General features: G+C 46.1%; 3 non-coding genes across 3 annotated transcripts; all 3 read left to right on the top strand.

Annotated features, from left to right (window-relative positions):
* The first annotated feature begins 2,880 nt into the window (after positions 1-2,880).
* Positions 2,881-2,952, top strand: trnae-uuc (transfer RNA glutamic acid (anticodon UUC)). The gene has a single exon. It is a non-coding gene; the product is annotated as a tRNA-Glu (tRNA).
* Positions 2,953-3,758: 806 nt separating this feature from the next.
* Positions 3,759-3,831, top strand: trnak-uuu (transfer RNA lysine (anticodon UUU)). Its single transcript has one exon. It is a non-coding gene; the product is annotated as a tRNA-Lys (tRNA).
* Positions 3,832-22,858: 19,027 nt separating this feature from the next.
* trnav-uac (transfer RNA valine (anticodon UAC)) lies at positions 22,859-22,931 on the top strand. The gene has a single exon. It is a non-coding gene; the product is annotated as a tRNA-Val (tRNA).
* The last annotated feature ends 650 nt before the right edge of the window (positions 22,932-23,581 follow it).

Here is a 23,581-nt window from a genome sequence, read left to right as displayed (position 1 = left end):
CTAGTTTCCCACTAACTTTGGCCACCTTATACGCATTGGTTTTTAATTTGATACTCTCCTTTATTTCCTTGGTTATCCACAGCAAGTTATCCCTTCTCTTACTGCCCTTCTTTTTCACTGGAATATATTTTTGTTGTGCACTATGAAAGAGCTCCTTAAATGTCCTCTGCTGTACCTCAATTGTGCCACCGTTTATTCTGTGTTCCCAGTCTACTTTAACCAACTCTGCCCTCATCCCACTGTAGTCCCCTTTGTTTAAGCATTGTATGCTCGTTTGAGACACTACTTCCTCACTCTCAATCTATATTACAAATTCAACCATACTGAGATCACTCCTTCTGAGAGGATCTTTTACCAGGAGATCGTTCATTATTCCTGCCTCATTGCACAGGACCAGATCTAAGACAGCTTGCTCCCTTGTAGGTTCTGTAACATATTGTTCTCAGAAACAATCCTGTATGCATTCTACGAATTCCTTTTCCAGGCTACCCCGTGCGATTTGATTTGACCAATCAATATGTAGATTAAAATCCACCATGATTACTGCCGTTCCTTTTTCACATGCCTCCATTATTCCCTTGATTATTGCCCACCCCACCGTCACGTTTTTATTTGGGCGCCTATAAACTACGCCCACCAGTGACTTTTTCCCCTTACTATCTCTAATCTCCACCCACAATGATTCAACATTTTGTTCATTAGAGCCAATATCATCTCTCACAACTGCCCTGTGTCATCCTTTAATAAAAGAGCTACGCCACCTCCTTTCCCTTCTTGTCTATCTTTCCGAATTGTCAGCTACCCCTGTATGTTTAATTCCCAGTATTCGCCACCCTGCAACCACGTTTCTGTAATGGCCACCAAATCATACCCATTTGTCATGATTTGTGCCGTCAACTCATTTACTTTATTTTGAATGCTGCGTGCGTTTAGGTAAAGTATTTAATACTAGTTTTTAATCTATGATTTTTAGTTTTGACCCCCTCCTGCAGCCCCTTTATATTCATACATATTGTCCCTTCCTATTACCTTGTGGTTTACACTTACCCCAGTGCTACTCTGCTCTGTTGCCTCCTGCCTTTTGCATTCTTTCTTGGGGTCCTTTTTACCTGCCCTCTCACCCACTCGAACTTGCTCAGAGCCCTCTCCAGCGTTCTGAATATTCCTCGCATTGAGGCACCGAGCTTTCAGGCTTGCCTTTTTATTCCACTTTGACCCTTTAGAATATTGATGTACAGTGGCCATTTTTGGTTTTTGCCTTGGGTTTCTCTGCCCTCCACTTTTACTCATCTCCTTTCTGTCTTTTGTATCTGTCTCCATTTTGTTTCCCTCTGTCTCCCTGCATTGGTTCCCATCCCCCTGCCATATTAGTTTAACTCCTCCCCAACAGCACTAGCAAACACTCCCCCCTAAGGACTTTGGTTCAGGACCTGCCTTGGTACAGACCGTCTGGTTTGTACTGGTCCGACCTCCCCCAGAACCGGTTCCAATGCCACAGGAATTTGAATCCCTCCCTGCTGCACCACTGCGCAAGCCACGGATTCATCTGAGCTATCCTGCGATTCCGACTCTGAATAGCACGTGGCATTGGTAGCAATCCCGAGATTACTACTTTTGAGGTCCTACTTTTTAATTCAGCTTCTAGCTCCTTAAATTCATCTCGTAGGACCTCATCCATTTTTTACCTAAATCTTTGGTACCAATGTGCACCACGAGAACTGGCTGATCTCCCTCCCTTTTCACAATGTCCTGCACCCGCTCCGAGACATCCTTGACCCTTGCACCACGGAGGCAACATACCAACCTGGAGTCTCGGTTGCGGCCGATGAAACGCCTATCTATTCCCCTTTAAATCGAATCCCCTATCTCTATCGCTGTCCCACTCTTTTTCCTGCCCTTCTGTGCAGCAGAGCCAGCCACGGTGCCATGAACCTGGCTGCTGCTGCACTCCCCTGATGAGTCATCGCCGTCAAAAGTACTCAATGTGAGGCCACCGTGATATCCGCTACACTGCAGCCCATCAAAGGGCGAGAAACCACTGAATATAAAGGATGAGCTCACAAATATCAGCGGCAGTGCAGACTGGTCAATGTCAAACCCTCCTTTCTTATTCAGCATTGGCATGAATGGGAGTCAGACGCCACAACATTTGATTAAAGACACAAATACAAGCAACACTTGCAAATCTTTTCAGTGTAAAATTCTTTCACTTTATTTGAAATGGTGCAGCGTTGAATCTGAAAATACGCATGTTGGGATTTTATCTTCACGAGTGATTTTATTTTGTGTGCAATATAGGAAAAACCGGTGCTGCTAAATTTGATAAAAGTTGCCCCAGATCCCTGAAGTCTTTGAACCAGAAAGCTAAAAGACAATGAGTAAAATGGGATATGGCTTTCGAGTTAAGATGTAAAGCAGAGGCCAAATGATTGAAGTATGGAGTGTCCCTGAGTTAGCATTTGTTTGATTGTGAAAATGAAGGTGAGGGGTTAATTAATGATGGTTTCCTGTGAAAGCAAGAGAAAAGTTTAAGAAGAAACCATACGGTGCCTGTCAGGTGAGCGCTGCTTGTGATACCTGGTGGGAATGGGCGGAGATTTTAAAGCCCATTGTATTACAGAACCTTCATAGAGACGAACATCTCCAGCTCACTGTGTAGGTCTCATGGTGCAATGGTAGTGTGTCTGACTCCAAATCCGAAAGTTGCATGTTCAAATCACGTCGTGGTCACTCTTCTTTCGGATATTGTTCTTTCAGAATTAATATTTCCTTTGCTGTTTGGCAATAACCAGACCCTTGCTCCAAGGGCTGTCTCATTGTTTCCAAGGTGTCAGGCAGAGAATTTTTTTTATTTAAAAAGATACTTTATCCAAGCCAGGTTCCCTGATGGTCTAGTGGTTAGGATTTAGTGCTTTCAACGCCACGGCACGGGTTCGATTCCCGGTCAGGGAAATTGTACTTTTAATTAAAACCTTATAAAAAAATAGTTCATCTATTTTACACATCTTTATGCATCTCCTGTGTAAAAAAAAATGAAGCATTGATTTAAACATCATTAATTAATACATAAAATTCTATTGTCATATGATATATTTTGCTCTGAGCATATGAGGAACTTTTCTCCCGATCCCATTGGGTTTAATTCTGGTAATCTGGTGCTGAAAGTGGAGATGTTACCGCAGTGTACCGCAAATCATAGACACCATCAGAGGCAGTCTCTCGGGATCGAGGAGGACTTCCTTCCATCCCAAAGTGAGTCCGTTGATGGCTGAACATTCCGATACGAGAGCCACAGACCCTGTTACAGGTGGGACAGACACACGTCGAGGGAAGGGGTCGGTGGGACTGGTTTGCCGTGTGCTCCTTCCGCTGCCTGCGGTTGGTCTCTTCATGCTCCTTGCGTCTAGAGTCAAAGAGCTCAACGCCCTCCCAGAAGGACTTTCTCCACATCGGGCGCTCTGCGGCCAGGGCCTCCCAGGTATCAGTGGTGATGTCGCACTTCCCAGGGAGGCTTTGAGGGTGTCCTTATAACGTTTCCCCTGTCCTCATTTGGCTCGTTTACCCTGAAATGAGCTCCGCATAAAGACGTAAACATAAACACGTAAGGATGAGGGGCCGGAGTTGGCCATTCGGCCCCTCCAACCTGGTCCACCATTCAAGAAGATCCTGGCAGTTCTTCAACAGCAAGTTTAAACATCTGGGGCGGAGCCAACAGGCGCCTGGCTGCAATGAGTGATAAAAACCTACTTTGAATGGAAGCCTGGCTAGCTCAGTCGGTAGAGCATGAGACTTTTAATCTCAAGGTCGTGGGTTCGAGACCAACGTTGGGCTATTTCTTTTCATTTAATGTTGCTTTAATGGAAAACCTCTGACCGAAACGGCACAAAACAAAAATGTTGCTTTCCAAGTCATTAAACTCCGAAATTTCCATGCCCCGCGAATCTCCAAAATCAGATCCCTCTAGTTTTGGTGACTCAATCCATGTCCCTTTGCAATGTTGTGCTCCCAGCCACACTATGAAATGTGCCACTAACTGATGGAATCATGGAATGGTTGCAGCACGGAAGACCATTCGGCCCATCGAGCCCGTGCCGACCCTCAGCGAGTCCCACTCCCCGCCCTTTCCCCGTAGTCCTGCAATTGTTTTTCCTTCAGACACTTTTCCAACTCCCGTCTGAAAGATAAGATTGAGTCTGCCTCCACCGCCCCTTCAAGCCGTGCATTCCAGATCCTAACCACTCGCTGCTAAATGGCCATCTCCTGTTCCTATGTATGAAGTCTGGGAAACACGAGATCAATTCCTGCCACGCTCACAGCCTTCCGAAATATAGCACCGTCATTCTCTTCTCGTAAAACCAGCTCCTGAAGAATCGGCCAGCTGTGTAGGTTAAAGCTCTGGTTATATTCCTAAGGTTGCTTTAGACGCACTGTTTCTGTAGTGTAGTGGTTATCAAATTCACCTCACACGTGAAAGGTGCCCGGTTCGAGCTCGGGTGGAAATTGTATTGTGGAGAATACTTTTGCTGTGAAATAAATTGAACAAAAGTCGCCCCAGGTTCCTTGTCGCATGAGCACTGAACATTTTAAACCAGTCTCCAACATACAGAGTGAGTAAAGTCAGATAGGGGAGAAAACTTCATCAATGATTCAAAATCCTTAAATAATTAAAGTTCAGTTATTGAAGTTTCCACTGTCCCTCAGTAACAATTCTACAAAACAAGGCTGTCGGTTAATGAATGGGGCATAAAACAAATAATCTTCACCCATCCCAATCCCCCGGCACACAGTTAAATTAGTTGCATGTCATTATTTTAAAGATTTTGAATGGAAGAATTATTTTCTGAATTCGTACTCCCTCTGTGAGCGCCGCATCACGAAACGAGCAGGAAACACATTAAAGAGTTTACCACAATTGCTGACATTTCTTTGCTTTTTTCTTGTGTTTTTTCAGCTCTTCGTCCTTTTCAGCTCCTGACTGCGGATATTGCTGTGATTAAACCTCAACACAATGCAATGTCTGTCTCACTGTTTCCCCAGTGTCAGGCAGAGATACGCCTGCTGCCCTCATTTATTGCATGTGACAGGACATAAAAGTTCAAAATCAACCTGCAGGTGGCCACACACAGCACTGAATAGTCAGGATGGCCGAGCAGTATGCGGTGCTCTGTTTAGATCACTGTCTCCTCTGGAGATATTATTTTTGTACCAAAAACTAATGTGCGATAAAATGGAACAAGAGCAGTCCGGGGTGCATTGTCACATGATGTAAGCTACCTCGGATCCGGATCAAAGCTCCCCGGACACCGTGCACAAGCTCAGGAAAACAACGGGGGAGAGGATATCCCGGCCACTGGGCCTTCCAATAACACTGAACAAGTGCCCGGTCTGAAACTTTCCAGAGTAATAACTTGTAACTGGAGCTGCTAACAGTCCGGATGGCCAAGCGGTCTAAGGTGCTGTGTTCAGGTCACAGTCTCCTCTGGAGGTGTGGGGCCAAATCCCACTCCTGACATTCAGTGTTTTTAATTACAATCTCATTTGTTTGGACACCACACTCAAGTGCTTTGGGACATCCATCGAACTTCATAAAATGACCCCACTTTAATTGCAAACAATGATATCAAAGTTACTTCTCAAATCGGGAATCGATCCTGGGTGGCTGTAACGAAAGGAATGGTTTTGTGAAGCATTGAAATGTGCCATATAAATATCTCGCACTGCTCATTTAAAAACACGGTTATAATTTGTTTCATTGCAACAGTCGGCAGGCTCGAAGGGCCAAATGGCCGACTCCTGCTCCTGGTTCTTGTGGTCTCATACAGAGCACAGAACATATGATCAAATGATCAACTCTCCCTCAGTTCGCATTTTGTTCATTGTGCAAAAGAAGATTATGGGTTCATTAATGATGTTTTCCTGTGAAAGCACCATAAAAGTTTAAGGACAATAATTCACCCAACATGGGGCTCAAACCCACTACCCGGAGATTAAAAGACTAATACTCTACCGACTGAACTAGCCGGGCCTGCTTAAGGTGCATCTTCCTGTCGCTGATTGCTGCCAGGCGCCTGTTGGTATCGCCCCGTGGCCTTATCTCGAGCTTTATCTCGAGCTTCAAACCACGATAGCGGTTCTCCTGAATTTCAAGGCTTGTACGGAGATCAATCATCAAAAGCCGTGTCATTAACCACAGCTGGGCCGTCAATTTTCTGATCGCAAAGTGCTTTCAGTCCTTGTCAATATCTCTTGTCTATTTGCCGGTGTTACCCGATTCTGTCGGTCTCTCTGGCTCTTTAATCTATGTGTAGTCACCTGCATGTTGATTCTCGATGAATGCCTGTATTTGTGTCTTCTACAACAATAGAAAATGTTTCTTATATATTTCTTACGTTCTCTCCAATGCCTTGATATCCTTCCGAGATTGTGGTGCTCAGAACTGTAAACAGTTCTCCAACTGAGGCCTAAACCGGGATTGAAAAGTTTTGGTACAACTTCTTCGCTGGTGTCCTCTATTTCACTTCATATAAAGCCAAGGGCCCTGTATTCTTTTTAAACAACTTAGTAACTTATCTACCCAGCTTCAAAGATGTCTGTGTGTAAATCACTCAATCCTTCTGCTTCTCTTTTAACACAATACCATTTAGTTTATGTTTTCTCAAAGCACCTCCCTTTGTTTCCCAGACCTTACACACAGGTACAGGAGGAGGCCCATACAGCCCATCGAGCCTGTTGCACAGGAACAGGAGGAGGCCCATTCAGCCCCTCGAGCCTGATACACAGGAACAGGAGGAGGCCCATTTAGCCCCTCGAGCCTGTAACACAGGAACAGGAGGAGGCTATTCAGCCGCTCGTGCCTGTTACACAGGAACAGGAGGAGGACCATACAGCCTCTCGAGCCTGTTACACAGGAACAGGAGGAGGCCATTCAGCCGCTCAAGCCTGTTACGCAGGAACAGGAGGAGACCATTCAGCCCCTCGAACCGGTTCCGCCATTCAATGAGATCATAGCTGATCTGTGAGCAAACTCCATATACCCGCCTTTGTTCAATCTTCCTTAATACCTTTGATCAAAATGCGATGTAAAATGAACAACTGACCTAGCACGAACTGCCCTTTGCAGAAGGGTGTTCCAAACCTCTCCCACCACGTGTGTGTTGGAATGTTTCCGAATTTCACTCCTGAAACGTCTGTCTCTAATATTTAGATTACAGCCCCTATTCTGGGGCTCCCCAACCAGCGGGAATCATTTCTCTCTATCTAATATATCTCTTCCCTTATTATCTTTGAAAATTTTGATCAAATCAATGCTCGACCCTCTAATTTCCAGTGGGTGTAATCTCATATCTTAATTTAAACCTTGGAATCCAGGTATCATTCTGGGAAACCGACACAGTGCTCCCTCCAACGCCAATATAGCCTTCCTAAGGCAAGGCCAGTGAAAACTGAATCAAGGGATGGGTCTTACTAGTTTTAAACTGATGGTTTCCAGCAGGCATTTGGTAAGGTCCCAAACATCATCATCATCATCATCATCATACGCGGGTCCTCGAACGAGGAAGGCTTACTTCAACATGGGTTCACAGGTGTTTCAATGAAGGACCCGATGTACCAGTTCTGAACTCCAATCAAAGGGTGGAAGATGCCTGTGGGTGGATTGTTTTAACGTGGTGTGACCTTTGGACACCAGCCCCACACGGGCTTGACAGAGCGAGGTCTTGGTCCAGTGGCAAGGGTTAACCAGGACAGCTGGAGTCCTGCTCGGCTGCACGTTATCAAAACACAGGTCGCTGTTTTGTGCGTGGGCAGGCTGGAACATCTGCGGGACCCAGGTACAGCGGAGGAACGGGAAGGTCAGTGTGGAGATACGGTGAGAGGTCGTGGTGGAGGAGCGGTGAGAGATCGTGGTGGAGGAACGGTGAGAGGTCGTGGTGGAGGAACGGCGAGAGATCGTGGTGGAGGAACGGTGTGAGATCGTGGCGGAGGAGTGACGAGAGATCGTGGTGGACGAACTGTGAGAGATCGTGGTGGAGGAGCGGTGAGAGATTGTGGCGGAGGTGCGGCGAAGGTTAAATACAAGGGATGTTGGCAGAAATCAAAGCTGAGGCAACGAATGTGTTGTGTATCTGTAAAGCATGCACTCCCATGTTCCACCATCAGGGAGCTCATCCCCTGAAGTCCCAAGGGATTCCAACACCCCTTGGGAGCACTGTATTTAAGCCGGCCCCTAAGGCCAGTTGCTCACTCTAGATTGTCTTATTAAAGACTGAGGTCACTGTTACTTTAACGTCCCTGTGTGCAGCCTCATCTGTGTTAGGAACACAATAACTGGCGTCGAGAATACGAATCCAACACAAAGATGCAGCAAACTGTGGGCATCCTGGAGAAGTTCTCGGACGGTGAGGACTGGGAAGTCTATGTCGAACGGCTAGACCAGTACATTGTAGCCAACGAGCTGGACGGAGAAGGAAGTGCTGCAAAAAAGGAGAGTGGTCCTCCTCACAGTCTGTGGGGCTCAGACCTACAGCCTCATGAAGAATGTTCTGGCTCTGGTGAAACCCACAGTTACGTCGTATGAGGAGGTGAGTACACTGGTTCGGGACCATCTTTACCCGAGAGAGAGCATGTTATGGCGAGGTATCGGTTCTATACGTTCCAGCGAACTGAAGATCAGGAAGTGGCGAGCTACCTCGCCGAGCTAAGGCGACTTGCAGGATAATGTGAGTTTGATGGCTACCTGGAGCAAATGCTCTGAGACTTTTTTGTACTGGGCATTGGCCACGAGACCATCCTACGAAAACCTTTAGCTGTAGAGACACCGATCGTCAGTAAGGCCATTGCGATAACAGAGGTATTTATGTCCACTAGTGAAAACACCAAACCAATCTCTCAGCACACAAGTGCTAGCAATGTTCATAAATGAACTGGAACTGTGTTTTTGAGCAGAAATGTACAGGGCAGAACCCACGAATCTGCAACTGCCAGCAGGCCTCAGGTGGCCCAGATGACTCAGAGTCCCCAACAAAGGATGAGTGCAAGGCAATTCACACCTTGTTGATGTTGTGCAGGCTTCCATTCAGCCTATTCATACCGCTTCAAAGGGTATGTTTGCAAGAGCTGTGGAACAATGGGGCATCTCCAACGAGCTTGCGAATGAGCTGAAAGCTCTGCAAAACCTGCTAACCACCATGTGGCAGAGGAAGATCGGTCCATGGTGGATCAAAGCAATTTCGAGCCTCAGAGAGAGGAGGCAGATGCTGAAGAACACGGTGTGCACACATTTTCGACGAAATGTCCACCTATAACGCTAAATGTAAAATTGAATGGCTTACCCCTAACCATGGAACTGGACACTGGCGCTAGCCAGTCCATCGTGAGTAAAAAGATGTTTGAGAGACTGTGGTGCAACAACGCATTCAGACCAGACCGAAGCCCCATCCACACGAAACTGAGAGTGTACACCAAAGAGCTTATCACTGTCCTGGGCAGCGCCATGGTCAAGGTCACCTACGAGGGCACGGTGTACGAACTGCCACTCTGGATAGTCCCGGGCGATGGCCCAACACTGCTTGGAAGGAGCTGGCTGGGAAAAATCCGCTGGAACTGGGATACCATCCGAACGCTATCACATGTCGATGAGGCATTATGGACCCAGGTTCTGAACAAATTTTCTTCCCTTTCTGAGCCAGGCATTGGAAACCTTTCCGGTGCGAAGGTGCGGACCCACTTGGTCCCATAGGCACGACCCATTCACCACAAGGCGCGAGCGGTACCTCATATGATGAGGAGAGAGTGGAAATCGAGCTGGACAGGCTGAAACGCGAGGACATCATCTCCCCAGTGGAATTCAGCGAGTGGGCCAGCCCGATTGTTCCAGTACTCAAAAGTGATGGCACGGTCAGGGTTTGCGGCGATTATAAAGTAACTATTAATCATTTCTCGCTACAGGACCAATACACGCTACCTAAGACAGACGACCTATTTGGCGCGCTGGCAGGAGGCAAGGCGTTCACCAAGCTTGAGCTGACTTCGGCCTACATGACGCAGGAGCTGGAGGAGTCTTTGAAGGGCTTCACCTGCATCAACATGCAAAAGGGACTGTTCAGCGACAACAGATGCCCGTTTGGAATTCGGTCGTCTGCAGCGATCTTCCAGAGAAACATGGAGAACCTACTCTAGTCGGTACCACACATGGTGGTCTTTCAGGAGGACATATTGGTTATGGGTCTGGACACCGTCGAACGCATACAAAACCTGGAGGAGATCCTCCAGCGACTAGCTCGCGTAGGGCTGCGGCTGAAGAGGTCGAAAAGCGTCTTCATGGCAACAGAAGTGGAGATTTTCGGGAGAAAGATCACGGCGGACGGCATTCGGCACACAGACGCCAAGACAGAGGCTATCATGAACGCGCCCAGGCCATAGAACGTCACGGAGCTGCGGTCATTCCTGGGACTCCCCAACTATTTTCGTAACTTCCTACAGGAGTTAAGCACCTTTTAGAGCCCCTACATGTGTTATTGCACAAAGGTGAGAACTGGGTATGGGGAAAAAAAACAAGTAATTTCTTTTGACAAAGCCAGCAACCTTTTATGCTCCAACAAGCTGCTTGTATTGTATAACCCGTGTAAAAGACTTGTGCTAGCATGTGACGCGTCGTCGTACGGAGTCGGGTGTGTATTACAACAAGCTAACATTGTAGGCAAGTTGCAACCTGTAGCCTATGCTTCCAGGAGCTTGTCTAAGGCCAAGAGCGCCTACAGCATGATTGGGAAAGAGGCATTAGCGTGTGTGTTCGGGGTAAAGAAAATGCATTAGGTCCTGTTTGGCATCAAATTTGAGCTGGAAACCGATCACATGCCCCTCACAAGCCTGTTCGCTGAAAACAAGGGGATAAATACTAATGCCTCAGTCGGCATACAAAGGTGGGCACTCACGTTCTCAGCGTATAACTAGACCATACGCCACAGGCCAGGCACTGAGAACTGTGCGGATGCTCTGTCGGCTACCATTGCCCACCACGGGGGTGGAAATGGCGCAAACTGAAAACTTGTTGATGGTGGCGCAGCCCTCTGACTTGTTAATGGTCATGGAAGCATTTGAAAATGATAAATCACTTGTCACGGCCCGCCAGATTAGGACATGGACCAGCCAAGATCCTCTGCTGTCCCTAATAACAAACTGTGTATTGCATGGAAGCTGGGCCAGCATCCCCGTTGAAATACAAGAGCCAATCAAGCTGTTCCAGCGGCGAAAGGACGAGCTGTCCAGTCAAGCAGACTGCCTGTTGTGGGGTAACCGCGTAGTGCTACGAAAAAAGGGCAGGGAGACGTTCATCTCGGATCTCCACAGCACACACCCGGGTACAGTAATGATGAAAGCGTTAGCGAGATATCACATGTGCTGACCCTGTATCGACTCTGACTTAGAGTCCTGTCTACGGCAATGCAGTGTATGTGCTCAGTTGAGCAACGCGTCCAGGGAGGCACCACTAAGTTTGTGGTCCTGGCCCTCCAGACCAGGGTCGAGGATCCATGTCAACTATGCAGGCCCATTTCTTGGTAAAATGTTCCTGGTGGTGCTGGATGCTTTTTCAAAATTGATTGAATGAGAAATAATGTCGGGAAGCACCGCCACAGCCACCATTGAAAGCCTGAGGGCCATGTTTGCCACCCACGGCCTGCCTGACATACTGGTCAGTGACAACGGGCCTTGTTTCACCAGTGCAAAATTTAAAGAATTCATGACCCGCAATGGGACCAAACATATCATCTCGACCTCGTTTAAACCAGCCTCCAATGGGCAGGCAGAGCGGGCAGTAAAAACAATCAAACAGAGCCTCAAACGAGTCACAGAAGGCTCACTCCTAACCCGCCTGTCCCGAGTACTGCTCAGCTATAGCACGAGACCCCACTCGCTCACAGGGGTGCCCCCGGCTGAGCTACTCATGAAAAGGACACTTAAAAGCAGACTCTCGCTGGTCCACCCCAACCTGCATGATCAGGTAGAGAGCAGGCGTCAGCAACAAAATGTAAATGATGGTCGCGCCACTGTGTCACGGGAAATTGATCTGAATAACCCTGTGTATGTGCTAAACTATGGAAATGGTCCCAAGTGGATCGCGGGCACGGTGATAGCTAAAGAAGGGAGTCGGGTGTTTGTCGTCAAACTAGACAATGGACAAATTTGCAGAAAGCACCTGGACCAAACAAGGCTGCGGTTCACAGACTGCCCTGAACAACCCACAGCAGACACCACCTTTTTCGAACCCGCAACACACACCCAAAGGATCAACGACACCCCCACGGATCGGAAATCGAACCCATCACACCCAACAGACCAGCAAGGCCAGACTTACCCAGCAGCCCTGTAGGGCCAACAACACGCCAGCTCAGCGAGGGCACAGCCAACACACCAGAACAGACATTTGTACCGAGGCGGTCCAGCAGGGAAAGAAAAGCTCCCGACCGCCTCACCTTGTAAATAGTTTTCACTTTGACTTTGGCGGGGGAGTGATGTTGTTTCTCTGTAAAGCATGCACTCCCATGTTTCACCACCAGGGAGCGCATCCCCTGACGTTCTAAGCGATCCCAAGAGACTGTTGGATGCTCTCGTTACAAGTTATTACTCTGGAAAGTTTCAGACCGGGCACTTCTTCAGTGTTGCTGGAAGGCCCAGTTACTGGGATATCCTCTACCCGGGGTTTTCCTGAGCCTGTTCTCAGTGTACGGGGAGCTTTGGTCCGGGTCCGAGATAGCTTGCATTTTGTGACAATGTAACCCGGACTGCTCTTGTTCCATTTTATCGTCCACAAGTTTTAATTTCAAAAATGTTTCCGCCAACAGGCGCTCAATCCCTTCTCTGCAAAACGTTCCTTTCACAAACATTTCTCTGACTGGAACTGCACCAAACAACAATGTTCCTTTCAAAGTCATTAAACTCCCCAATTTACACGTCCGCAATTTTAAGGACAAGGACTGAAAGCGCATTGCGATCAGAAAATTGCCGGACCTCCTGTGGTTAATGCAGAGCTTTTGATGGTTGATCTCCGTACACACCTTGGAATTCAGGAGAACCTGTTTCGTGGTTTGAAGTTCGAGATAAACCCACGGGGCGGAACCATCAGGCGCCTGGAAGCAATCAGCGACAGGAAGATGCAACTGAAGCAGGCCCGGCTGTCAACGGCATTATCATCGCCGAACCCCCGCCATCAACAGCCTGGGATCACCATTGACCAGTAACTGAAGGGGATTGACAGGTGTAATGTTGAGAAGCCCGGCTAGCTCAGTCCGTAGGACATGAGGCTCTGAATCTCAGGGTCCTGGGTTCGAGCCCCACATCGGGTGAATTATTTTCCTTAAACTTTTATGTTGCTTTCACGGGAATCAATCTTCTTTTGCACAATGAAAGAAATGCTAACTGTTTTGGTCTCCTTATTTAAGGAGCGATATACTTACATTGTAGGCAGTTCAGACAAGGTTCACGAGGATGCAGGAAGAATGTTCCCGAAGACAAGTTGGCAAAAATAATTAAAGTCTGTGAGATACTCAACCATTATTTCAATAATTAATCCACCCACAAGATTTGAGATACAACAAGGATCCATAGCTTTGCCAAGACCAGCCAGCTCACTTGGTCAAACATAAAACTCTTAATCTCAGGGTTGGGGGTTTGAGCCCCACGTTGTGTAAATAGCTTTTGTTGCAAGCCAGTAATGACATGGACTCTTTCACGAATCCACCCCAACTTACAGTAACACAGTCCCGTCTAAAGAATGAGGAATTGTGGGTGACTGCATGTTGATCAGCAGAGAACTTCCTCCTCTCCGATTCCACTAAGGCTCAGCCTCCCACGATCACCTCTCGACAGGACAGGCTGCTGTCCAGATCGATTATACAGAGGCTTGGAATACAAGAGCAGGGAGGTTATTCTTGAACTGTTAGGCCACAGCTAGAATACTGCATGCAGTTCTGGTCACCACATTACAACAAGGACGTGATTGCACTGGAGAGGGTCCAGAGTAGGTTTATGCGGATGTTGCCGGGACTGGAGAATTTTAGCTCTGAGCAGAGATTGGATAGGCTGGGTTTGTTTTCCTTGGAACAGGAGATGCTGAGGGGAGAGGATTGAGGTGTATAAAATTATGAAGGGCCTGGATAGAGTTGACAGGAACGACCTGTTTCCTTTAGAAGAGGGATCAACAACCAGGGGGCACAGATTTCAAGTAATTGGTCGAAGGTTTAGAGGGAATTTGAGGGGAAATCACTGGAACTCACTGCCTGAAAGGGTGATCGAGGCAGAAACACTCAGCACATTTACAAAGTACTTGGATGTGCATCTGAAGTGCCGTAACCTAGAGGGCTACGGACCGAGAGCTGGAAAGTGGGACTGGGCTGGGGAGCTGTTTGTCGGCTGGCACGGACACGATGGGCCGAATGGCCTCATTCCGTGCTGTAAATTTCTCTGATTCCATGACGAGCAATTAACATTTTAAACCAGTCTCCTAAAACACAGAGTGAGTAAAGTCAGATAGGGGATAAAAATCACTCAAGGGACACACAGGGTAAGATAAAGGAAAAAGGGAAGCTGAGGACAGATAGCGAGAACTCGACACTGCAGAAACTCGAGAGGAGTACAAAAAGAGCAGGGGTGCAGGATCAGAAGAGCCACGAAATTATTGGATGGTGGAGCAGGCTCGAGGGGCCGAATGGCCGACTCTTGCTCCTTACGTACTTAAGTTAATTGTTGAATCATTGCCCATTGCACGCACTTTACTTGAGGTGTCTGATTCAGAATGTTCATTGTAACATGTAATGAACATGTAACAGTGTAATATCTCCAAGTTGGCAGATGTCACTAAACTGGGTGGTGTGTGAGCTGTGAGGGGGACGCTAAGAGGCTGCAGGGGGACTTGGACAGGTTAGGCGAGTGGGCAAATGCATGGCAGAGGCAGTATAATGTGGATAAATGTGAGGTTATCCAGTTTGGGGGCAAAAACACGAGGGCAGAATATTATCTGAATGGCGGCAGATTAGGAAAAGTGGCAGTGCAACGAGACCTGGTTGTCATGGTTCATCAGTCATTGAAAGTTGGCATGCAGTTACAGCAGGCGATGAAGAAGGCAAGTGGTATGTTGGCATTCATAGCGAGGGGATTTGAGTATCGGAGCAGGGAGGTTTTACTGCAGTTGTGCAGGGCCTTGGTGAGGCCCCACCTGGAATATTGTGTTCAGTTTTGGTCTCCTAATCTGAGGAAGGACGTTCTTGCTATTGCAGGAGTGCAACAAAGGTTCACCAGACTGATTCCCGGGATGGCAGGACTGACATATGAGGAGAGACTGGATCAACTCGGCCTGTATTCACTGGAGATTAGAAGGATGAAAGGGGATCTCATAGAAACATTTAAAATTTGGATGGGACGGGACAGGTTCGATGCAGGAAGAATGTTCTCGATGTTGGGGAAGTCTAGAACCAGGGGACACAGTCTAACGATAAGGGGCAAGCCGGACTGACATAAGGAGGAGAGACTGGATCAACTGAGCCTTTATACATTGGAATTTAGAAGGATGAGCGGCGCTCTCATAGAAACATTTAAAATTCTGATGGGACTGGTTAGTGCCAACTTTAGCTCAGCCGTTACTTCATAAAACCAACTTTGTGAAAAGTTTGAATTTGTCTTAATGTAGTCGCTGCCTGGTGTTTTTGTTGCCATTTTCAATCTCCTTCTTTCACACTGAAAGAAATTGTAACCCTATTTGTAAATTAGGAATGCGAGATCTTTAGAGAGCATATTTAAATGCTTCACAAAAACATTCTGATCACGACAGCTAGAGGGTTCGATTCCCAGTTAGAGAAGTAATTTTGCTACCACCGTTTTTATTAAAGCGAAGTAATTTAATTAAATTTCACAGATGACTCAAAGCACTTCAGAGTGGTGTCAAAACAAATGAGTTGGTAATTAGAAATAAGGAATGTCAGAAGTTGGATTTGAGTTTCTGGGATGGAGGATGAATAACCCTCTGTGCACTGGAACTGGGAAGGGTGAATAATGAATGAGTTGTTTCCGGGTTTGAAATCCTGCTTTTATCTGCTGGTATTAACCGATATCATTGTTTAGCAGAATGAAAGAAATGTTAACATGATCACTGAGGGACAGTCGAAACGTCAACAAGTTAATTTTAATAATTTGTGAAAGTTGAATCATTGAGGAAGTTTTAATCCCTTTCTGATTTTACACACTCTGTATTTGAGGAGACTGGTTTTAAATGTTCAATGCTCATCATGGAATCAGAGAAGTTTACAGCACGGAAGGAGGCGATTGTCACATGAACAATGAACATTTAAAACCAGTTTTTGTTTCAGAAATCATGTTTCCACTCGGGCTTGAACCGGGAACCTTTCGTGTGTGAGGCGAATTTGATAACCGCCACACTACAGAAACTGATGCCTAACTCTATGCCCAGAGAGAAATGTTCAGCAACAAGCTGAAATACTCAATCCCTCTCTGCAAAAAGTTCCTTTCATAACATCTCTCTGACCGAAACTGCACCAAACAAAAATATTCCTTTCAAGTGTGCAAATTATTTTCGTTTAACTTTTATTTTGCTTTCATGGTATAACATCGTTAAGGAATCGATAATCTTCTTTTGCACAATGAAAGAAATGCTAACTGACGGAAAGTCAATCGGTCAATAATTGGTTCTGTGCTCTGCATGTTGGTAATGTAGCGAAGATGATCCAAAGATCGGTGGGAAAGCAAGTTGTGAGGAAGACACAAACAATCTGCAAAGCGATATCGATAGGCTCAGTGGCTGGGCAGTAATTTGTCAGATGGAGTATAATGTGGGAAAACTGAGGTTATCCACTGTGGTCGGGATAATAGTCAGGCCATCCTGACTATTCAGTGCTGTGTGTGGCCACCTGCAGGTTGATTTTGAACTTTTGTGTCCTGTTATGTGAAATAAATGAGGGCAGCAGGCGTATCTCTGCCTGACACCGGGAAAATAGTGAGACAGACCTTGGAGCAAGCGTCTGGTTATTGCCAAAAAGCAATGGAAATATTAATTCTGGAAAACAAATGTCTGAAAGAACAGTGACCATGACCTGATTGGAACACAAAACCTTCGAATCTACAGTCAGACACGCTACCGTTGCGCCACGAGGCCTACACAGTGCGGTGGAGATGTTCGTCGAAATGAAGGTTCCACAATACAAGGGGCTAGGAAATCAGGAGAACCAGTTTCGAGGTTTGAATTTCGAGATAAACCGATGGTGCAGAGCCAACAGATCCCTGGCAGCGATCAGTGAAAGGAAGATGCAACTTAAGCAATCCTGACTAGCTCAGTCGGTAGAGTATGAGAAGGTTAATCTCAGGGTTGTGAGTTCAAACCCCACGTTGGACGAATTATTTTCATTACACTTTTTTGGTGCTTTCACAGGAAAACATCATCAATGAACCCATAATCTTCTTTTGCACAATGAAAGAAATGCGAACTGAGGGAGAGTTGATCATTTAATCATTTATTCTGTGCTCTGTATAAGAACACAAAAACCAGGAGCAGGAGTCGGCCATTTGGCCCTTCGAGCCTGCCTTCTTATGCACTGAAACAAATTTTAACCGTGTTTTTAAATGAGCAGTGCGAGATATTTAGAGGGCACATTTCAATGCTTCACAAAACCATTCCTTTCGCTACAGCCACCCAGGATCGATTCCCGGTTTGAGAAGCAACTTTGATATCACTGTTTGTAATTGAAATGGCGTCATTTTATGAAGTTCGATGGATGTCCCAAAGCACTGCAGAGAGGTGTCCAAACAAATGAGTTTGTAATTAAAAACACTGAATGTCAGGATTGGGATTTGAATCCACGCCTCCAGAGGAGACAGTGACCTGAACCAATGCCTTAGACCGCTCGGCCATCCTGACTGTTGGATGCTCCAGTTGCAAGTTATTACACTGGAAAGTTTCAAAACGGGCACTTGTTCAGTGTAGCTGGAAGGCCCAGTGACCGGGATATCCTCTGCCCCGGGGTTTCCCTGAGCCTGTGCTAGATGTACGGGGAGCTTTGGCACGGGTCCGAGGTAGCTTGCATGTGTAGGCTGCTTGCTGGCTTCAGGTGGTCTCTTACCAGTGTGATCAATTCTTCAAACGGCTTGCTTGCTGGTCTCTCGTGTGCCAGCAGGTCCTTCATTGAAGCGTATGTTTTCGAGCCGCAGCTGGTCAAGAGATGGGCTCTTCTCTTGTCTGCCTTATTGTCGCCTAACCAGTCTTTGGTTACAAAGCTTTGCTGGAGCCTTTCTATAAAGTCCTCCCAATTATCTCCAGCATTGTATTTTTCATCTGTGCCGTTGGTCGCCATTCTGTGGAATCTGTAATCCCGTAACTCGTCGCCACTGAAAAGTCCTGACCCTGTAATACAGACTCACACGAGGCACATACTGAAGTCAAGTTCACTCTGGACCTGCACATTTATTACACAGCTCTCGAATGCCACACTTGCCTGAGACATATCGTTATATACCTGTCTGGGAAAGGTATCCAGTGTCTCCTGCAAATGCACCCCTGGTGGTGAGGGAAGTTTGTGGTTACAGGTCATCTCTGATTACAGTCATGTATGGCATGGTAAGGTACAGTTAAGTACAGTAGTGTGAGATACATGACAGTATTGGTATTTATGGTGATTACAGCAATTATTAATCGTCTCACAGTCCTCAATTATTTTTATGCGATGAATTGATCGAGGATTGAAACCAGGTTAGTGCGCCAGATCTTAACCCCTCGACCACCAGGGAACAGTTACGATACATGTCGATATACTTATATATATTTATATATGACCCTGAATATCAACGGCTACCTACCTAGACCTCGTGTTACAACGGTAGTGTGTCTAACTTTAAGTGAGAGAAATTGTTCCACAGTGACACCCATCTCATCTTTTGTTCACTTTTAAACACTAGAAACTGAGCCAGGGGAATAAATAGAGAAACCAAAGCACAGGGTTATAGACAAGTGGAAGAGAGAAGGGGAAAAATACTGTCCCCACCCAGAACGAATGCAGAAACCCCTCTGCTGCGCTCGGGGTGACCACCCACAGCCTGGATACACTAACGTCCCAACAGCTCATTAACTTTCGGAGTGGGACGGTGCGGTGCCTCAGAGCACAGCTCGAAAAAGCAAAGTCACTGATTCCGTCTCATGTGCTCCTCCAATCAAGAAGAGCAACACACTAAAAATGCTCCAATAATGGTTACACCTTATCTTCAGATTTGTTAAACAGTTGGTTCGTTGGTCTAGGAGTATGATTCTTCTTTCGGGGTTGATACTTGAAATTTGCGAGAGGTCCCGGGTTCAAATCCTGGACGAGGCCTCAATTTACCCAAGAATTTTGAAATTGCATCGAACTTTTGCAAAGAAGGTCTTGCATTTCTTCAACACTTTTCAGGAACTCATGACGCCCCAAAGCGCTTTATAGCCGTTGAGTGATGTTTGAAGTGTTGAAGTGTTGTATTGTGGGGAAAGATGTGCCCAAATCACCCCACACGAACCGCAACTCTTTGCGAAGGAGTTCGGTGCAAATAATCAGGTGCCTCAGGGACTTGGATTTTCTGTGAATGAGTTTTGCTTGTGCCTGCGTTCAAGCTGGAAACAGTAACTGGGCTTCCATCTCACGGGAGCAGTGTGTCGCGGTTAGTGAGTAGGTGACCAGGTTGACGTGCGCCGCTTTCACTCTTTGAAATTTCACCAAACAAAGAAACGGTGAATCCAACTGCCCCTGTAAGCGACGGATTGAAGGGATCGCTGCTCCAAACAGAGCTGGACGCGCACAGTGCAGGAATAGGGTCCGCAACATTAAATGTCAAAGTTATTAAGCAGACAATAATTAAACATATACTTAACAGTACTTACAGCCAAACCATGCGAATGTTAGCCGAAGAACTCAAACACGTTACAGTTCCCAGCTCGGTGTACAAATTGAACAAACATTAATCGGATTCTAAAATATCTGTTCCAAATGGCACATTTTATATCTTTTCCTTAGCCCTGCTACGTGACAATTTAAACTTTTAATAGTATTACCGAACACAAGTGCCCAACTTCTGATGGAAGGTCATTAACCTGAAACGTTAACTCTGTTTCTCTCTCCCCAGATGCTGTCTGACCTGCTCAGTGTTTCAGCATTTACTCTTTTTATTCTCCAAACTTATAATCAGAATATCACTTCCCTTGTCATCTAACTACACTCCTTCCTGATATGTAGCCTTGTCCTACAAACCAGGCTCCTTTCGGATGATTCAGCCATTCATTGGAATTATAACTTCGTAATGATAACAAATATGTGAAGTATGTAAGTATATGTCCTGTTATGTGAAATAAATGAGGGCAGCAGGCGGATCTCTGCCTGTACACCGGGGAAACAGGGAGACAGACCTTGGAGCAAAGGGATATGGATGGAGTCGACAAAACTTGAGGCATCTGATTCAGGAGAGTCATGGGGCGTGGAAATTCGGGAGTTTATTGACTTTGAAAGGAACATTTTTGTTTTGTGCCGTTTTGTTCAGAGAAATGCTTGTGAAAAGCTTTTTTGCAGGAAGGGATGCAGCATTTAACCTTTTACCTTTGCACTTGTTTCTGGGTGTCAGGATCACATTTCGTGTCAATGTTATTCTTCCAGAATTAATATTTCATTTTCTGTTTGACAATAACCAGACCCTTGCTCCAAGGTCTGTCTCACTCTTTCCCCGATGTCAGGCAGAGATCCGCCTGCTGCCCTGATTTATTTCATGTGACAGGACACTAAAGTTCAAAATCAACCAGCAGGTGGCCACACACAACACTGAATAGTAATGATGGCCGAGTGGTCTAAGGTGTTGTGTTCAGGTCACTATAGATAGTGTTCGAATCCTACTGCAGACATTTCTTATATTGAATCATGAGGCAGAACCCATTTGCTTTGTCACCACCAACTCCTTAAAAGTGCGATTCAGCAGTCCACCTGCTCGCTGAACATTTCCGTCTGACCTGGTGCTGAAATTTGTTCATTCTTTTGTAGAACGACAATTATTTATTTTGCCCTGAGCATGTGAGGAACTTTTGTCCCGATCTCATTGGGTTTAATTTTGTTAATCTGGTGCTGAAAGTGGAGATGTTTCCGCAGTGTAACGGTTAACACCTTCTAGTTTTTTGAGTTCATGCTCAACTTTCTCCTTGAGTGCATATGGTACGGAACGGGGCTTGTAGTAAACCAATCTAGCGTCCTTCTGTACCCTGACACTCGCCTTGAAGCCTTGGATCGGACTGTCCGTTTCGCAGAACACCTTTGGATACTTCTTGATAACCTCATCCGTTGATGAAAATCTCGCTTCCACACAGAAAATCTAACTACAATCCAGCTTCAGTGAGCTTAATCAATTTCTTCCTTGTAAGGCAGACTTGTCTCTTTTCACTACTATTCGAGGCAAGTTCTGAAATTAATCTTTATATTTCACCGATCGGTACAGTGATATGACCAACCACAGGAATTTACTCTCCCGAGTAGCGTCGCAGCTCTATCTTGGGTTTCTCCAGTTGGAAATCACGCAATTTGTCGCGGTACAGTGACTCCGGTATTACACTCACGGATGCACCCATGTCAATTTCCATTGGTATCTTGAATCCAGCAACATCTATGTGGATTTTGATGCTTTCCGAATCACTGTCCGTTAAACTCGTGCTCCTGATGATGTGTAACTCTAACATCTCCTCGTCCTGTTGTTGGTCTTCCATACTATGAAGTCTCTTGGGATTTCGACTCAGAGCTTTGAACGCTGGACTCATAGCTTTAACAAGAGGTTTACCCTTCAGGCGGCATACCTTCGAAAGATGCCCAATCTTTCTGTCGAAGAAACACTCTGCCTTCACGTGTGGAGAACTTTGAGCAATGTGTTGTCGCAGGCACCGACAGCATGACTTCGACGCTCTGGTAGAATTTGCTGTTTCTGAGGCTTTTGACTCCCTTGTAATACCTTCAAATGCTCTGATAATGACTCCACGAGACAATGTGTCGTTCTTTAACTGCAGTGACCTGAGTCCTTTATTGATAAACTTTATTGGTGGCCTGCCTTTTATACTAGGCCAGGCACACCAGTGCAGGTAAGCTACAAATCTCCCACTGCAGTGCCCTCTGGTGGCACACCTTGTAATAGTACAAGCAGTAACCATGTAGAAAACATGACAGGTGTCACTGTGGAACCGTTTCTCTCACTCAAAGTTAGACGCACTACCGTGGGCGCCACGAGGTCTAGGTCGGTAGCCATTGACATTCAGGTTCATATATAAATATATATAAATATATCGACATGCATCGTAACTGTTCCCTGGTGGTCGAGGGGTTAAGACCCGGTGCACTAACCTGGTTTGACATGTATCGTAGCTGTTCCATGGTGGTCGAGGGGTTAAAACCCGGCGCACTAACCTGGTTTCAATCCTCGATCAATTCATCGCATAAAAATAATTGAGGTCTGTGAGAAGATTAATAATTGCTGTGAGCATCATGAATACCAATACTTTCTGTGATAGACCGAGCTTGCAGACTATCTGGCTTCTCCTGCACTTTGCTGGCCACGTGTTTGGAGTTTAATTTTGTAAACTGGGTGAGTTCGCTGATCGCGGCGAGATGGTAGGAGCCTCTGTGGCCCCACTGTGAGGATGTGGAAGTGAACACGGTGGCTGGGTGATCCGTGACATTTCTGTAAAGGGCAGCGGAGGAGAAGGATTGAGAACTTTCAGTGTGGGACAGAAGTTGTTTCAGGTGAGCCAACACATTCCCGATCAGCACAGAGGGAGCTCACTGGTCAGCTCCTCGCTGTGGGGGCTGTTGTATAAGAAGTTTCTGTAGTGTAGTGGTGATCACGTTTACTTTACACGTGAAAAGTCCCTGGTTCAATCCCAGGCAGAAACATTATGTTTAAACTTGCTGTGGATGAACATCGGAGGCGAGTTTGGTCTCCCTGCAAATGCTGCCTGGCCTGCTGAGATTTCCAGCATTTGCTGTTTTTATTTGCTATTTATTCTCCTGGCAAAAAAACTCCCTTATTCATTAATTGCTCTTTATTTCACCAATAAATAGATAACTTTGAGTGAGAGAAAACGGATCAACCGGGGACCTTTTGCGTGTGAGGCCAACGTGATATCGGCTTCACTACAGCCCTTCAAAGGGTGAGAAACCACTGAATATAAAGGATGAGCTGGTCAACGTCAAACCCTCCATTCTTATTCAGCAGTGGCATGAACGGGAGTCAGACGCGACAAAGTTTAATTAAAGACACAAATACAAGTAACACTTGCAAATCTTTTCACTGTAAAATTCTTTCACTTTATTTGAAATCCGACAGCATTGAATCTGAAAATACGCACGGTGGGATTTTATCTTCACGAGTGATTTTATTTTGTTTGCACGATAGGAAAAACCGGTGCTGCTAAATTTGATAAAAGTTGCCCCAGATCCCTGAAGACTTTGAACCAGAAAGCTAAAATACAGTGAGTAAAATGGGATATGGTTTTCAAGTTGAGATGCAAAGCACAGGCCAAATGATTGAAGTATGGAATGTC

This window comes from Pristiophorus japonicus, unplaced genomic scaffold (genome assembly GCF_044704955.1).
Source record: "Pristiophorus japonicus isolate sPriJap1 unplaced genomic scaffold, sPriJap1.hap1 HAP1_SCAFFOLD_29, whole genome shotgun sequence".
Taxonomy (NCBI): domain Eukaryota; kingdom Metazoa; phylum Chordata; class Chondrichthyes; family Pristiophoridae; genus Pristiophorus; species Pristiophorus japonicus.
Note: the sequence above shows the minus strand (reverse complement) of the source record. Positions and strands in the feature narration are given on the sequence as shown.